This window comes from Sceloporus occidentalis, unplaced genomic scaffold, assembly GCF_023333645.1.
Source record: "Sceloporus occidentalis isolate IW3139 unplaced genomic scaffold, rSceOcc1.0.p SCAF_19, whole genome shotgun sequence".
Lineage (NCBI taxonomy): Eukaryota > Metazoa > Chordata > Lepidosauria > Squamata > Phrynosomatidae > Sceloporus > Sceloporus occidentalis.
The window spans coordinates 12354640-12372964 of record NW_028316999.1 but is presented as its reverse complement, the minus strand read 5'-3'; the positions used below and the strand labels follow the sequence as shown (position 1 = coordinate 12372964).

Genomic DNA, 18325 nt, shown 5'->3' with positions numbered 1-18325 from the left:
TATATATATAGAGAGAGAGAGAGAGAGAGAGAGAGAGAGAAAGAGAGAGAGAGATAAATATATATATAGATAGATAGATAGATAGATAGATAGATAGATAGATAGATAGTTTAATAAGCTTCTCATAACTGTTATGTCAGTTTATCTTAATAAAAAGCAAGGTGCCCCTCCCCCGTAGGTGCTGGCATGTGCCCTGCTCTCCCTGTCATGACAGCAGTGCTATTGTGACATCATCAGAGCATAATAACCTCGCACTGGGCGTGGAGCTTCAGTACTAGAGGAGACAGCAAGCTACTTGTAGTGACTGAACCTCCAGTAGTGCAAAAGATTAGTAAAGAGACTGACTTTTATTTCTTCATTTTGACCCATTTCTCCTCCTGCTTTTGTGATCGCTGAGTGAGGCAAGTCAGGGCAGATATTGTTGCAAAAAAACAACTGACAAGATGGGGACAACACTAGGTCCCTGGGAATGGATGTGTACCTGCTGCAAAACCACATGTGGCCTATGCCGGAGTACCTGCCCCTGCGCCTGTTCCTGCAACTGTCCTTGCTCCTGCAAGTGCCCCTGCAAGCGCAAGTGCCCCTGCGACTGCCCCTGCGACTGCCCGCGGGACTGCGACTGCCCCCGCGACTGCCCCTGTGACTGCTCCCGCAATTGCTTGTCAAACCTGTGCCCTGAAGAAGTGAAGGTCGAGGAAGTGAGCGCCGAGGATTACATTGACGAGGACAAAAAGGAGGTGAGAGCCCAACTCCGAGAGGACAATGCGGTGAAATCTTCTCTGAGGAGCTGTGGCGCCTTCACCTTTGGGTTGATTCTCACCGCCATGTATGCGGCCATCGTCCTCTTTGTGAAGAACTATAACCTGAAGTACTGCATCGTGTCCTCAGTGGTCATCTGCATCCTCCTCACCCTCGGCATGGCCTTCTTCATGAAGATGCGGGTCACAGTGTTCCTTATGCTGCCCCAGCTCTTCTCAATTGAGGGGAAGACCATCGTGCTCCTGGTCGCCTTCTCGCTGGCCTTACAGGGACCTGCAGCCAACACCTTGGAGAATTTCCGGCGCTCATCTGAGTCCGTGTCCTGCGGCGTGGAACTGGCCATGAACCAGACCAAGGAGCTCCTGGAAAAAGTTAAAAGGCCGTTAGTGAGTGCGCTGGATATTCTGAAGAACATCGGCCAGAGGCTGAAAGGGGTGGCCGATCGGGCCAGAAAGTTCTTCAAGACGGTGACAGACGGAGTGAAGCACATTGGACGCGTGCTGCGGAATGTGTGGCGTTTTATCGCCAATATCGGGGAGGTCTGTAACGAGGAACTGGAAGTTCCCTATCTAAAGTGCAGGAAAATATTTGACACGGCGCGGAATCAGTGCTTCCAGGTGATGTCATTCTTGTCATTCCTGTGCTACATTGTGGACGCCTTCAAACCGCTGTGTGGACTGGCTAAAACCGTTACAATCCTATGCCTCCTGCCAAAGTATCTCCAGAAATATGTCCGAAAGCATGTGAAAAACCCCATCATCAACATGCTCCGCAACATCAAGGACAAGTTTGAGTTTAACGTGACGGTTATTCACGACTTCGACATAAACCTGAACTCCAGCAAGAGCATCAAGCAGGTGGCAGTCGGCATAATGAGCGAAGTGCAGAGCACACTGAACCCCTATCTGGATGTGCTCAGCATGTTCAGCTATTCAATGACATTTGTTTGCCTCTTCATCTACATCATGGCCGCTCGGTACCAGCGCAAGTACCTCTATGAAGATAACCACGACAATATCTACATAACACGGTCCTTCATAGAGCTGGACGTGATGAGAGCCAAGCAAGGGCGCAGAACCCTCCTGCCCCTTTCCGCCAGAGAGGCCTACAACTTCATCCTGCCAGGTTCGCTTTACCTGACCAAACGTGAGAGGAAGGGATATTCTTTTGACATCATCAACGTCTTCCGAAATGTTCTGGTGGTCGCATTCATGATGGTGATGGACTTCATCATCTACTGGGTGCTGGACATGGTGTATTACCTGCTGCAAGCGGACGTGGTTGCCAGAGCTCCGGTGACGTTCTCTGTGCTGATCAACGGCTCCGGTTATGCCAGCGAAATCTTCTCCAATGTGGTGTCTGCGTTTGACATCCTTCAGAGAGGGAACTTGACAGTTTTGTCAAAGAAATGCCTAGTGGCTCCGTCCGCCCCAGACTTTAAAGGATACATACTCATAGGCTCAATGTATGGCCTGTGCTTCCTCATTGCGATATTTGGCGTCTACATACGGAGGCTGCAGCGCGTAATCTGTGCCTATTATTACCCATCCCGGGAGCAGGAGCGCATCTGTTTTCTTTACAACAACTTGATAACCAAACGCACAAACATTGAGGACTCCTTGATCAGGAGCGTGAGGATGAATGCAGAGGACGGGGGGCACTCTAGCTTCCTGCAGGTCCTAGCGGCAAAACTCCCCGGGTGCCGCTGGTTTGCCCAGCTGTTGGGCACCAATGAGCAGTACTGCATGGCATGTGCCAAGATAATCACTGGCAGCGAGGGGCAGGACTGCCTGGCCTGCATCACCCCAGGCTGTAAAGGGATGTACTGCAGGGGCTGCTTTGAGATCCTTGATAACATCTGCACAATTTGTATGGCTCCACTGGCATACTCTGAGGCTATCGAAGAGGAGGTCGACTCCAGTGACGAAGAACAGGTCCACCTCTGGATCGATGCCATGAAAACCATGAAGGCTGAAGAGAAAGGAAAGAGGAAGAAGCTGAAAGAGTTTGTGAAGGATCGCCTCAAACAGGTTCTCCGTAGCCAGGGTAGCAGAGCAGCGTTAGGCGAGAAGCTCCTGGAGAAGTATAAGGAGGAGGTCCGTGGCAGGGAGGAAGATGAGAGCTCAGGAATCAGTGAGGTTGAATCCAGTGAGGACTCTGAAGATACAGATTTTGAATATCAGAACTCAACAGAGGTCACCGACTCTTCAGATTCTGAGGACCACACGGCCCCCCCATTCACAAAGTGGACAGAAGCACGAAGGAAGAGGGATCTGGTCACCCCCGCGCGGCAGAAGCCACCCAATAGGAGAGGGCGGCGGGCGGTGAAGAATGGAGGTGGAAACTAGAATGGAATTCAGAACTATACCCACCCCTTCTTCTACCTAAATTTCCTTTGTAATCCCTTCACCACCAAGTGAATCGGCTTGCATCCTGTTCCTGCTGCATGCAAGTCTGAGTGAACTTCAAGGCTTTTTTATATGGGCACATGGGAAAGAAGACACCGACACATCAAAGAAGCTGGACACTTTCTCTGGAGCTCTCAGTGAAGAAAAGGGTTAAGATCAGAATTATGACCTTCAACGAATCCAGAAACTTTTAAGTGATCCAGATTTTGAACGTGGCAACCACCAAAAGTGTCGGCGTCCTTTTAGACAGTTTAGACCACTGTTTTTTGCGCCTTTCACTCTTAAATAAATTTTGACTTTGGCTTTGGGAAAACAAATAGCAGGTTTCTTTTAAGACATTTTAAATGTTCTTTTTTTTTTTTTTTTTAAGAAAACTAACAAAAAAGGATTAATATTTCAGGTCTACTGTACGTATTCCTTTCAATATTTAATGTCCCCAGATGTCAGTCATTACTGCAAACTGAATGCCCAATCCATTCTTACGACAAGAAGCTAGCACTTTAGGTCAGTATTGCTGACAGTAGATCGTCTATACCTACTGAATATAGAACTAGACTGATGCATCATTTTCAAAGCCATTCGCATCTGGGAGGTATTTAGTTTTGCTGGCTTTAATCGCCAAATTCACAGGTTTCAGCATCTCTTTAAATTTTAATGCTACCGAAAAATATATAATGGGAAAACTAAAACGAAAATTACCCGAATGGTCAATTCCCGCATTCAGATTCAATGGTCATGTTGTAGTATAAGCTGCATAGCATAGTCCCAGATGTTTATGAGTACTAATGTGTACTGCTTCTATTTAAATTGTAGTAGATATGAACATAGGGCAGGGGTTGACAAATTTGTTTTGAATCTAGGAGCCAGCTAAAAAAGTTAGGAGCCAGGATTTTTTTAAACTAGAAGTTTTATTTTCAACAACAAAAATAACAGATATTAAATTTACACATATATATAATATCTATATAATATCTTATATAATATCTTAGTGTTTTTCACTTGGCTTTTTGTGGCCATGAACATGCCTTGTATTTTTTGAACTAAAGTACCAATGGTCCACAGCCTTTGCAGGATCAAACTTTTTCACTGATGGCCCATTCATGCTGATCATTAACAAATCACCTAAACTTTCTTCTTGCATTGATGATCTGAACTTATTTTTTATCAGGTTCATTAAGCTAAACCCTCTTTCACAACATGTGGTTGAGACAGGTAGCACAGACACAATGGATAACAAGTTTCCCAAAACTGGAAACCTCTCAGTATTGGAGAGTGCCAAATCCAGAAGCTCACTCAGTTTCTTTCCTTTTCCAAGGACCTTAAATTCATACCACTCATTTAGGAGTGTATGCATGCATTTGTCATGCATTTCAGGTGGCGATAGTTGTTTCTGAAAATGCTGAGCCAAAGCTGTAATGTCATCAACACCATAGTCTTGTAATGCTGTTCCTGATGGCCAGGCAAAGGTATCAAACACTGCAGTGGAGCTTTCAATACTCCTCCCACCCAGAAATCGCTCTTCCAGGTATTTAACAGCATGTTTAATCAAATTCTCTTTTTCCTGCTGGATTGATAAGGTCACAGTATTGCTGAGCCCATGTAACTGTACGTTTTGATACAGTCCTTTAAGTGATGTTCCTGTCACAAATCTCTCTTCATGCTGTTTTGGTGCATCTTTGAGTGATTTTAATGACGATACCGTGTTTTTCACATGCAACTCGATTGTGCTTAAGAAAAGTTCTTCCCTTTGAAATAAAAGGGAGAGGTTCTTAATAATTTCAAGGTAGTCAAGGAGAAAATTGAGCATATGTACAAATTTGAAATCCGTGAGTTTTCTCAACAAACCATGGGCAACTGCAGAAGCACTGTCTTTTTCTGCAGCAACACTTTCAAGGTGGACTGTCACACATTTCCAGTCTTTGACAAGTGCAGAAAGAGCACTGACTTTGCTGGCCACCCATCTTATGTTATGCAAGTACTGAAATTTCAGAATTTTATTCTGAAGATTTTCAGCCACCTGCTTCAGTTGCCGCATTCTCTTGGGTGAGTACTGGTAAAACTGGTACAGTTTCTTTAAAACAGAGTCAAGGTCATCAATGAATTTTGATTGTTTAACTGAGCTTAACACACTTAAATTTAACCTGTGTGCAACACAGTGAATGCCAATTACGTGGGTCAGGTTTTGGCGTATTTTCTGCACCAGTCCATTTTCAGCTCCAATCATGCTGGCAGCACCATCTGTACCAATGCCAATCAGGTGGCTTGAAGAAAGCCAGTCTAGGAGACCATGCATCTTCAGATCTTTAGTAATAGTTTCTAAGTACCCATCTGCAGTAGCCATATCAAGAGGTAGGACTGACAGAAAAACTTCTTTGACCCCATTGTTCTTGATATACCTGACATACAGTATTAGTTCCTCCACTCCTGCTTTGTCAGTTGATCCATCTAGCAGCAAACTAACATATTTTGCCTCTTTTAGCTCACAGATGAGTTCTTTCCTTATTAAAGCTGCAATATGTGAGATAAATTCTTTGCATCTCTTATCATTCGCATATTCCTCTCTCACAGCAACTCCTAATTTCCCTGTCAACTCTAACAATCCTTCAAAGTCTGTGTATGGCCTGTTGTTTTTTGCAATATAATAGGCCACATTAAATAAAACCTTCATATGGTTGAACATGCTTTCGTCCATTTTCTTCAAGCATGCAGCCAATGGTGTAGCTTCTGGAGCCAACAGTGCATGTTTGGCCTGTAAACATTTTTCATGCTGGAGAGACTTTCCATGCTTTTTGAAGGTCTCAAGTTTAAAAGGCCCTGAAAACCCTTTCACAGTTTTAGATGTTTGGTCAGCAATACCAGGGAAGGAGGCACAGACCTCGCATATGGCTATACCCGTGGTTTGGTCAAATTTAAGCCATGTGAGTTCCTTGCACCAGTCTTGCTTAAATTTCCTTTTTCCAGGATTTTGAGAGTGGCTTGTCGAAGGGGACTCTTCTGCTGGTTCCTTTTCTCTTGTGCTGTTTGTTTCTGCAGTATCCAGTTCCACTGCACTTTCCAAAGATGAGGTGTTTGCAAAGAAATTTGTCATTCGCAGTTGCTTTGTAGTCTCTGGCATCCCAGCTTTTCTTGTACGCTTCATTTTTTCTGAATCCATTAACAAAGATATTTGCATTTTAGTATACACGTTATTACTAAATAACCGTATTTGCTCAATTATAAGACAAGGTTTTTTTCCAGAATACCCCTAGTCATATAATTGAGGTCATCTTAGGCATTTAAGCAAGCATGGGATAGGCATAAGGCCAAGCTAGATATAAGATAAGGGCAGGTACAAAAGGAAAGTACTCAGAGGTTGGGTAGACTGGATGGGCCTCCAGAAATGCTTTTTAACCTCCTTTATGCCACTCTGCCTCCAGATATGACTTTTTTTACCTCCTTTATGCCATGCTGCCTCCAGGGATGCCTTTTAACCCTCTATATGCCACTCTGCCTCCAGAAATGCCTTATACCCCCTATATGCCACTCTGCCCCATGATATGCCTATTAATCCCCTTAATGCCACGCTGCCTCCAGATATGCCTTTGAACCTCCTTTATGCCAATCTGCCTCCAGGGATGACTTTTAACCCACTATAGGCCACCCTGCCTCCAGAAATGCCTTATACCCCCTATATGCCACTCTGCCCCATGATATGCCTATTAATGCCACGCTGCCTCCAGATATGCCTTTGAACCTCCTTTATGCCAATCTGCCTCCAGGGATGACTTTTAACCCACTATAGGCCACCCTGCCTCCAGAAATGCCTTATACCCCCTATATGCCACTCTGCCCCATGATATGCCTATTAATGCCACGCTGCCTCCAGATATGCCTTTGAACCTCCTTTATGCCACTCTGCCTCCAGGGATGACTTTTAACCCACTATAGGCCACTCTGCCTCCAGAAATGCCTTATATCCCCCTATATGCCACTCTGCCCCATAATATGCCTTTTAACCCCCCTTTAATACCATGCTGCCTCTAGATATGTGTTTTAACCCCCTTTATGCCACTCTGCCTCCAGGGATGACTTTTAACCCACTATATTCCACTCTGCCTCCAGAAATGCCTTATATCCCCCTATATGCCACTCTGCCCCATAATATGCCTTTTAACCCCCCTTTAATACCATGCTGCCTCTAGATATGTGTTTTAACCCCCTTTATGCCACTCTGCCTCCAGGGATTACTTTTAACCCACTATATGCCACTCTGCCTCCAGAAATGCCTTATATCCCCCTATATGCCACTCTGCCCCATGATATGCCTTTTAACCCCCTTAATACCATGCTGCCTCTAGGGATGACTTTTAACTTACCATATGCCACTCTGCCTCCAGAAATGCCTTATATCCCCCTATATGTCACTCTGCCCCATGATATGCCTTTTAACCCCCTATATGCCATAGTGGCATATAGGGGTAAAAGGCATTTCTGGAGGCATAGGGCACAGTGGCATATAGAGGGTTAAAAGGTATATCATGGGGCACAGTTGCATAAATTTGGATGTGTGTAAATTAAATAAACACAAGCACAAATAATATATTGAAATAAAATCTTTTATTTATTTTTTAACATTTTTACAATTACCCTGCAGTTGCACAGTGCTGTCTGAAGAGTGTTCTAGTCCTGCGCACGCTCTTTCCAGGGAGACTAGATCGCGCATGCGTGCCGCGCGATAGGTCACGTGACGATATCGCCTACCGTCGTCACGTAACGTCGCTTCTCCGGCTTCGTTTCCATTCGGGATCGTCGGAATCTTCAGGTACAACGTTCGTTGTTGTACCGCGGTGCAAACTTTGACAGGCTGACAACTCCTGGGCGCCAGGAGAAAAATCTCAGTCGCCATGGCGACCTGGCGCCCGGGATTTGTCGAGCCCTGACATAGGGATAAAAAAAAAAAGATGGGGTGCAAGTCACATTTTACCACTATAGCTCATTCCCCATTATTATTATTATTATTATTATTATTATCTTTTATTTATATAGCGCCAACAGTTTACGCAGCGCTTAATACAGTACATGAATTCAAGGGAAATGACAAGACAAGAATTGACAGAGAGAGCCCTGCTCGCAAGCTTACAATCTTGAGGGAATGGGGTGACAAACATAAGGCACAGAGAAAGGGTGAGAGGTAGTGTGGTGGTTGTATCAATGACAAGGAAGTTCTAGCAGCTAAGATGGTATGCTTCTCTGAAGAAGTGGGTTTTGAGATGTTTCTTGAATGTCGGGAGGGAGGGTGAATGCTGAAGGTTCCTTGGGAGTAGATTCCAGAGATATATGGCAGCTCGAGTGAAATCTTGTAGACGGGAAAAGGAAGAGGTGATAAGTAAGGAGGAGAGCCTTAGCCCATAGGAAGAACGTAGGGATCGAGTAGGAGAGTATTTGCTAATGAGGTCAGAAATGTATGGAGGGACCGTATTATGGATGGCCTTATATGTCAGTACCAGGATTTTAAATTTAATTCTAAAGGCAATTGGGAGCCAGTGGAGGGTTTCACAGAGTGGGGAAGCAGAAGAGGAGCGTCGTGCAAGGAAGATAAGCCTAGCAGCGACAGTTGAATGCCAACCAGAAGAGTGTTGCAGTAGCCAAGACGGGAAATGATAAGTGAATGAACCAGAGTTTTTGTGGATTCTTGGGTGAGGAATGGGCGGACACGAGAGATGTTTTTTAGGTGCAAGCGTCAGGATCTGGCGAGGGACCGAATGTGAGGGATGTAAGTTTGTTTTATTAGGGGTTAGCACTGGAGAAAAGGATAAAAGGTGGTGGTCAGACAGAGGGAAGGGGTAGATGGAGAAATCTGAAAGGGAGCATGATCTGGAGAAAACCAGATCAAGTGAGTGTCCCTCAGTGTGCGTCTATTGAGAGAGACCAGAGGAGGATGTCGGGGAGAGGAGTTTGGAGCTAGCAGAGTTGTTAGATATATCTAAAGGAATGTTAAAGTCACCCAGAATAAGGCAGGGGATATTAGGAAAGAGGAAGAAAGGGAGCCAGGCAGTCAAATAACTGTGAGGTAGGGCCTGGAGGGCGATATATGACAGCAATTTGAAGAGAGAGTGGAGAGAAAAGATGGATTGTGTGAACTTCAAAGGAACAGAATGAGAGGGAGGGAGGGCTTGGTATATGCTGGAAGGTGCAGTCAGGTGAGAGAAGGATGCCTACACCACCACCCTTTCTGCCATCAGGCCTAGGAGTGTGGCATCCTGTTATCTATGAAATCAAAGAGTATTTTGTGGGGGGAAAAAATCTGAGCTTTTGGCATACAAAGAGGAATTAATCCAGCCCCAAAATGCCTTACCAACGATTAATGCATATTAAAGTACATAGGACCTACTTGAATATTTTGGGGTTTTGTTTACGTGAAAGAAAAGGAATAAACACCTGCTGGAGACACTGCGGCTCCAGAGCTGTTCAATGGAACGCATCTCCAGCAAGGCAAAAAGCTCAGGGCGGGGAAACAGCGCAAACGAATTCTGATTAATCGCTCTATGCTTTTGCATAAAAAACAGGAAAATAATAGGCGACCCTCGGCTATCACAAACATCAAAAGACATATCGTGGCTAGAGTTTAACTTTAACCAATCTAGACCTTAGTTGGTTTTTCTCCACACTGTCCATCTCTCATTGTAGTGTAAAATAATTTAACCAACAAACTTTAAACAGAGTTTAAACACAGGTTTACTTTGAATCTACTTAAAATACATTCTGGGAACCTTTTATACCTTTCACTTTCCCCAAGTCCTACGTTTTGCAGTTCCATACACTAAAACATATGCCACGATGTTTCAAGATTACAGATTTAAGACATTAATATATGCGTCAAAAAACTTCAAGGGGCAGGGAAATGACTAGATAATGCTGCCTGTTCCACAGTGAGACAGATCTCAGCTTCCCTGAAGTAAACTAAATCACTAAAAAATTGCACTAATAAAACAATGTATCTCATTAGTTTAGGAAACTGTTAGTATACGGTCAGCTGAGGAGAGTTCAAATATTCCAATATACTGATATGAATTTTGAAACAGCTGCCTCAGCGAAAAAGCTGCATGGGTAAATCAATGTCAGGTTTGAACAGTATCAATGTATCTATTACTTATACAGCTAAGCCTTTCTCCTAGCCGGTTTTGGTGGCTTCCACCCTGCATACACACATAAGCCGCAGAAATGAAGTCTTTCTGCGTGACACATTTTTTCTACTCTGCAATCTTGTGGTGTGGTGAAAATGTCATTAGGATGTAAGCCCCAAAAGGTAGACCGGCATGAACATCCAGGCAACCTTGGGCAGGGCACCTAGATGGTAGGGGCACCTCTGCCAGGATGTCTGTTGGATTAGTAAGGCGGTATACACGAGGAGGCTCCAAAAGCAGAGTTAGCCACAATGGACTAAATGACCTGACTAAACTTTAATTGATCTTAATGGTGTAAAACCAAATAAACACACTGGACAAGTAAAGCAAAAACAAAACCTTATAGCAAGGGTATTTAACCCTCTCAATGCTGACCCAGTGAGTTTGTCAAGTTCTGTGAATAATAGACTTCAACCAACTTAGAATTATAAGAGGCAAATGAGCCCAATTTCCGAGTTGCTGAGATCCTTGCATACTGTTAAGGGATTTCTGCCAAAGCAATAATTGGGCATTCAGTACTGTTCTGGGATCTCCACCAACTTAAATTAGAAACATGTGTCTGTAATTTTACACTTTAGATACCTCTTTCTACAGTCCCTTTGGTCTAACTGCTGGTAAAGTGGTTTGGCTGCTCTCAAAGCAAACCCTTGTGGTTTCATTACGTGATATGGTCCTTACATGCATTTTGGCTCATACCCTTTATTATCTTTTAGTCAACCACTGAATTGTGCCACACAGATTTTTCTGACTACAACCAGATTTTATGACTTAAAGGGTATGTAATTTAATGTATGTATATATATATATATATATATATAGAGAGAGAGAGAGAGAGAGAGAGAGAGAGAGAGAGAAAAAGAGAGAGAAAGAGAGAGAGAGATAAATATATATATATAGATAGATAGATAGATAGATAGATAGATAGATAGATAGATAGTTTAATAAGCTTCTCATAACTGTTATGTCAGTTTATCTTAATAAAAAGCAAGGTGCCCCTCCCCCGTAGGTGCTGGCATGTGCCCTGCTCTCCCTGTCATGACAGCAGTGCTATTGTGACATCATCAGAGCATAATAACCTCGCACTGGGCGTGGAGCTTCAGTACTAGAGGAGACAGCAAGCTACTTGTAGTGACTGAACCTCCAGTAGTGCAAAAGATTAGTAAAGAGACTGACTTTTATTTCTTCATTTTGACCCATTTCTCCTCCTGCTTTTGTGATCGCTGAGTGAGGCAAGTCAGGGCAGATATTGTTGCAAAAAAACAACTGACAAGATGGGGACAACACTAGGTCCCTGGGAATGGATGTGTACCTGCTGCAAAACCACATGTGGCCTATGCCGGAGTACCTGCCCCTGCGCCTGTTCCTGCAACTGTCCTTGCTCCTGCAAGTGCCCCTGCAAGCGCAAGTGCCCCTGCGACTGCCCCTGCGACTGCCCGCGGGACTGCGACTGCCCCCGCGACTGCCCCTGTGACTGCTCCCGCAATTGCTTGTCAAACCTGTGCCCTGAAGAAGTGAAGGTCGAGGAAGTGAGCGCCGAGGATTACATTGACGAGGACAAAAAGGAGGTGAGAGCCCAACTCCGAGAGGACAATGCGGTGAAATCTTCTCTGAGGAGCTGTGGCGCCTTCACCTTTGGGTTGATTCTCACCGCCATGTATGCGGCCATCGTCCTCTTTGTGAAGAACTATAACCTGAAGTACTGCATCGTGTCCTCAGTGGTCATCTGCATCCTCCTCACCCTCGGCATGGCCTTCTTCATGAAGATGCGGGTCACAGTGTTCCTTATGCTGCCCCAGCTCTTCTCAATTGAGGGGAAGACCATCGTGCTCCTGGTCGCCTTCTCGCTGGCCTTACAGGGACCTGCAGCCAACACCTTGGAGAATTTCCGGCGCTCATCTGAGTCCGTGTCCTGCGGCGTGGAACTGGCCATGAACCAGACCAAGGAGCTCCTGGAAAAAGTTAAAAGGCCGTTAGTGAGTGCGCTGGATATTCTGAAGAACATCGGCCAGAGGCTGAAAGGGGTGGCCGATCGGGCCAGAAAGTTCTTCAAGACGGTGACAGACGGAGTGAAGCACATTGGACGCGTGCTGCGGAATGTGTGGCGTTTTATCGCCAATATCGGGGAGGTCTGTAACGAGGAACTGGAAGTTCCCTATCTAAAGTGCAGGAAAATATTTGACACGGCGCGGAATCAGTGCTTCCAGGTGATGTCATTCTTGTCATTCCTGTGCTACATTGTGGACGCCTTCAAACCGCTGTGTGGACTGGCTAAAACCGTTACAATCCTATGCCTCCTGCCAAAGTATCTCCAGAAATATGTCCGAAAGCATGTGAAAAACCCCATCATCAACATGCTCCGCAACATCAAGGACAAGTTTGAGTTTAACGTGACGGTTATTCACGACTTCGACATAAACCTGAACTCCAGCAAGAGCATCAAGCAGGTGGCAGTCGGCATAATGAGCGAAGTGCAGAGCACACTGAACCCCTATCTGGATGTGCTCAGCATGTTCAGCTATTCAATGACATTTGTTTGCCTCTTCATCTACATCATGGCCGCTCGGTACCAGCGCAAGTACCTCTATGAAGATAACCACGACAATATCTACATAACACGGTCCTTCATAGAGCTGGACGTGATGAGAGCCAAGCAAGGGCGCAGAACCCTCCTGCCCCTTTCCGCCAGAGAGGCCTACAACTTCATCCTGCCAGGTTCGCTTTACCTGACCAAACGTGAGAGGAAGGGATATTCTTTTGACATCATCAACGTCTTCCGAAATGTTCTGGTGGTCGCATTCATGATGGTGATGGACTTCATCATCTACTGGGTGCTGGACATGGTGTATTACCTGCTGCAAGCGGACGTGGTTGCCAGAGCTCCGGTGACGTTCTCTGTGCTGATCAACGGCTCCGGTTATGCCAGCGAAATCTTCTCCAATGTGGTGTCTGCGTTTGACATCCTTCAGAGAGGGAACTTGACAGTTTTGTCAAAGAAATGCCTAGTGGCTCCGTCCGCCCCAGACTTTAAAGGATACATACTCATAGGCTCAATGTATGGCCTGTGCTTCCTCATTGCGATATTTGGCGTCTACATACGGAGGCTGCAGCGCGTAATCTGTGCCTATTATTACCCATCCCGGGAGCAGGAGCGCATCTGTTTTCTTTACAACAACTTGATAACCAAACGCACAAACATTGAGGACTCCTTGATCAGGAGCGTGAGGATGAATGCAGAGGACGGGGGGCACTCTAGCTTCCTGCAGGTCCTAGCGGCAAAACTCCCCGGGTGCCGCTGGTTTGCCCAGCTGTTGGGCACCAATGAGCAGTACTGCATGGCATGTGCCAAGATAATCACTGGCAGCGAGGGGCAGGACTGCCTGGCCTGCATCACCCCAGGCTGTAAAGGGATGTACTGCAGGGGCTGCTTTGAGATCCTTGATAACATCTGCACAATTTGTATGGCTCCACTGGCATACTCTGAGGCTATCGAAGAGGAGGTCGACTCCAGTGACGAAGAACAGGTCCACCTCTGGATCGATGCCATGAAAACCATGAAGGCTGAAGAGAAAGGAAAGAGGAAGAAGCTGAAAGAGTTTGTGAAGGATCGCCTCAAACAGGTTCTCCGTAGCCAGGGTAGCAGAGCAGCGTTAGGCGAGAAGCTCCTGGAGAAGTATAAGGAGGAGGTCCGTGGCAGGGAGGAAGATGAGAGCTCAGGAATCAGTGAGGTTGAATCCAGTGAGGACTCTGAAGATACAGATTTTGAATATCAGAACTCAACAGAGGTCACCGACTCTTCAGATTCTGAGGACCACACGGCCCCCCCATTCACAAAGTGGACAGAAGCACGAAGGAAGAGGGATCTGGTCACCCCCGCGCGGCAGAAGCCACCCAATAGGAGAGGGCGGCGGGCGGTGAAGAATGGAGGTGGAAACTAGAATGGAATTCAGAACTATACCCACCCCTTCTTCTACCTAAATTTCCTTTGTAATCCCTTCACCACCAAGTGAATCGGCTTGCATCCTGTTCCTGCTGCATGCAAGTCTGAGTGAACTTCAAGGCTTTTTTATATGGGCACATGGGAAAGAAGACACCGACACATCAAAGAAGCTGGACACTTTCTCTGGAGCTCTCAGTGAAGAAAAGGGTTAAGATCAGAATTATGACCTTCAACGAATCCAGAAACTTTTAAGTGATCCAGATTTTGAACGTGGCAACCACCAAAAGTGTCGGCGTCCTTTTAGACAGTTTAGACCACTGTTTTTTGCGCCTTTCACTCTTAAATAAATTTTGACTTTGGCTTTGGGAAAACAAATAGCAGGTTTCTTTTAAGACATTTTAAATGTTCTTTTTTTTTTTTTTTTTAAGAAAACTAACAAAAAAGGATTAATATTTCAGGTCTACTGTACGTATTCCTTTCAATATTTAATGTCCCCAGATGTCAGTCATTACTGCAAACTGAATGCCCAATCCATTCTTACGACAAGAAGCTAGCACTTTAGGTCAGTATTGCTGACAGTAGATCGTCTATACCTACTGAATATAGAACTAGACTGATGCATCATTTTCAAAGCCATTCGCATCTGGGAGGTATTTAGTTTTGCTGGCTTTAATCGCCAAATTCACAGGTTTCAGCATCTCTTTAAATTTTAATGCTACCGAAAAATATATAATGGGAAAACTAAAACGAAAATTACCCGAATGGTCAATTCCCGCATTCAGATTCAATGGTCATGTTGTAGTATAAGCTGCATAGCATAGTCCCAGATGTTTATGAGTACTAATGTGTACTGCTTCTATTTAAATTGTAGTAGATATGAACATAGGGCAGGGGTTGACAAATTTGTTTTGAATCTAGGAGCCAGCTAAAAAAGTTAGGAGCCAGGATTTTTTTAAACTAGAAGTTTTATTTTCAACAACAAAAATAACAGATATTAAATTTACACATATATATAATATCTATATAATATCTTATATAATATCTTAGTGTTTTTCACTTGGCTTTTTGTGGCCATGAACATGCCTTGTATTTTTTGAACTAAAGTACCAATGGTCCACAGCCTTTGCAGGATCAAACTTTTTCACTGATGGCCCATTCATGCTGATCATTAACAAATCACCTAAACTTTCTTCTTGCATTGATGATCTGAACTTATTTTTTATCAGGTTCATTAAGCTAAACCCTCTTTCACAACATGTGGTTGAGACAGGTAGCACAGACACAATGGATAACAAGTTTCCCAAAACTGGAAACCTCTCAGTATTGGAGAGTGCCAAATCCAGAAGCTCACTCAGTTTCTTTCCTTTTCCAAGGACCTTAAATTCATACCACTCATTTAGGAGTGTATGCATGCATTTGTCATGCATTTCAGGTGGCGATAGTTGTTTCTGAAAATGCTGAGCCAAAGCTGTAATGTCATCAACACCATAGTCTTGTAATGCTGTTCCTGATGGCCAGGCAAAGGTATCAAACACTGCAGTGGAGCTTTCAATACTCCTCCCACCCAGAAATCGCTCTTCCAGGTATTTAACAGCATGTTTAATCAAATTCTCTTTTTCCTGCTGGATTGATAAGGTCACAGTATTGCTGAGCCCATGTAACTGTACGTTTTGATACAGTCCTTTAAGTGATGTTCCTGTCACAAATCTCTCTTCATGCTGTTTTGGTGCATCTTTGAGTGATTTTAATGACGATACCGTGTTTTTCACATGCAACTCGATTGTGCTTAAGAAAAGTTCTTCCCTTTGAAATAAAAGGGAGAGGTTCTTAATAATTTCAAGGTAGTCAAGGAGAAAATTGAGCATATGTACAAATTTGAAATCCGTGAGTTTTCTCAACAAACCATGGGCAACTGCAGAAGCACTGTCTTTTTCTGCAGCAACACTTTCAAGGTGGACTGTCACACATTTCCAGTCTTTGACAAGTGCAGAAAGAGCACTGACTTTGCTGGCCACCCATCTTATGTTATGCAAGTACTGAAATTTCAGAATTTTATTCTGAAGATTTTCAGCCACCTGCTTCAGTTGCCGCATTCTCTTGGGTGAGTACTGGTAAAACTGGTACAGTTTCTTTAAAACAGAGTCAAGGTCATCAATGAATTTTGATTGTTTAACTGAGCTTAACACACTTAAATTTAACCTGTGTGCAACACAGTGAATGCCAATTACGTGGGTCAGGTTTTGGCGTATTTTCTGCACCAGTCCATTTTCAGCTCCAATCATGCTGGCAGCACCATCTGTACCAATGCCAATCAGGTGGCTTGAAGAAAGCCAGTCTAGGAGACCATGCATCTTCAGATCTTTAGTAATAGTTTCTAAGTACCCATCTGCAGTAGCCATATCAAGAGGTAGGACTGACAGAAAAACTTCTTTGACCCCATTGTTCTTGATATACCTGACATACAGTATTAGTTCCTCCACTCCTGCTTTGTCAGTTGATCCATCTAGCAGCAAACTAACATATTTTGCCTCTTTTAGCTCACAGATGAGTTCTTTCCTTATTAAAGCTGCAATATGTGAGATAAATTCTTTGCATCTCTTATCATTCGCATATTCCTCTCTCACAGCAACTCCTAATTTCCCTGTCAACTCTAACAATCCTTCAAAGTCTGTGTATGGCCTGTTGTTTTTTGCAATATAATAGGCCACATTAAATAAAACCTTCATATGGTTGAACATGCTTTCGTCCATTTTCTTCAAGCATGCAGCCAATGGTGTAGCTTCTGGAGCCAACAGTGCATGTTTGGCCTGTAAACATTTTTCATGCTGGAGAGACTTTCCATGCTTTTTGAAGGTCTCAAGTTTAAAAGGCCCTGAAAACCCTTTCACAGTTTTAGATGTTTGGTCAGCAATACCAGGGAAGGAGGCACAGACCTCGCATATGGCTATACCCGTGGTTTGGTCAAATTTAAGCCATGTGAGTTCCTTGCACCAGTCTTGCTTAAATTTCCTTTTTCCAGGATTTTGAGAGTGGCTTGTCGAAGGGGACTCTTCTGCTGGTTCCTTTTCTCTTGTGCTGTTTGTTTCTGCAGTATCCAGTTCCACTGCACTTTCCAAAGATGAGGTGTTTGCAAAGAAATTTGTCATTCGCAGTTGCTTTGTAGTCTCTGGCATCCCAGCTTTTCTTGTACGCTTCATTTTTTCTGAATCCATTAACAAAGATATTTGCATTTTAGTATACACGTTATTACTAAATAACCGTATTTGCTCAATTATAAGACAAGGTTTTTTTCCAGAATACCCCTAGTCATATAATTGAGGTCATCTTAGGCATTTAAGCAAGCATGGGATAGGCATAAGGCCAAGCTAGATATAAGATAAGGGCAGGTACAAAAGGAAAGTACTCAGAGGTTGGGTAGACTGGATGGGCCTCCAGAAATGCTTTTTAACCTCCTTTATGCCACTCTGCCTCCAGATATGACTTTTTTACCTCCTTTATGCCATGCTGCCTCCAGGGATGCCTTTTAACCCTCTATATGCCACTCTGCCTCCAGAAATGCCTTATACCCCCTATATGCCACTCTGCCCCATGATATGCCTATTAATCCCCTTAATGCCACGCTGCCTCCAGATATGCCTTTGAACCTCCTTTATGCCAATCTGCCTCCAGGGATGACTTTTAACCCACTATAGGCCACCCTGCCTCCAGAAATGCCTTATACCCCCTATATGCCACTCTGCCCCATGATATGCCTATTAATGCCACGCTGCCTCCAGATATGCCTTTGAACCTCCTTTATGCCACTCTGCCTCCAGGGATGACTTTTAACCCACTATAGGCCACTCTGCCTCCAGAAATGCCTTATATCCCCCTATATGCCACTCTGCCCCATAATATGCCTTTTAACCCCCCTTTAATACCATGCTGCCTCTAGATATGTGTTTTAACCCCCTTTATGCCACTCTGCCTCCAGGGATGACTTTTAACCCACTATATGCCACTCTGCCTCCAGAAATGCCTTATATCCCCCTATATGCCACTCTACCCCATAATATGCC

The 18325-nt window shown here is 44.4% G+C and overlaps 2 pseudogenes; both read left to right on the top strand.

Annotated features, from left to right (window-relative positions):
- The first annotated feature begins 443 nt into the window (after nucleotides 1–443).
- Nucleotides 444–3107, top strand: LOC149302439 (DC-STAMP domain-containing protein 2 pseudogene; annotated as a pseudogene).
- An 8494-nt stretch (nucleotides 3108–11601) lies between these two features.
- Nucleotides 11602–14265, top strand: LOC149302438 (DC-STAMP domain-containing protein 2 pseudogene; annotated as a pseudogene).
- The last annotated feature ends 4060 nt before the right edge of the window (nucleotides 14266–18325 follow it).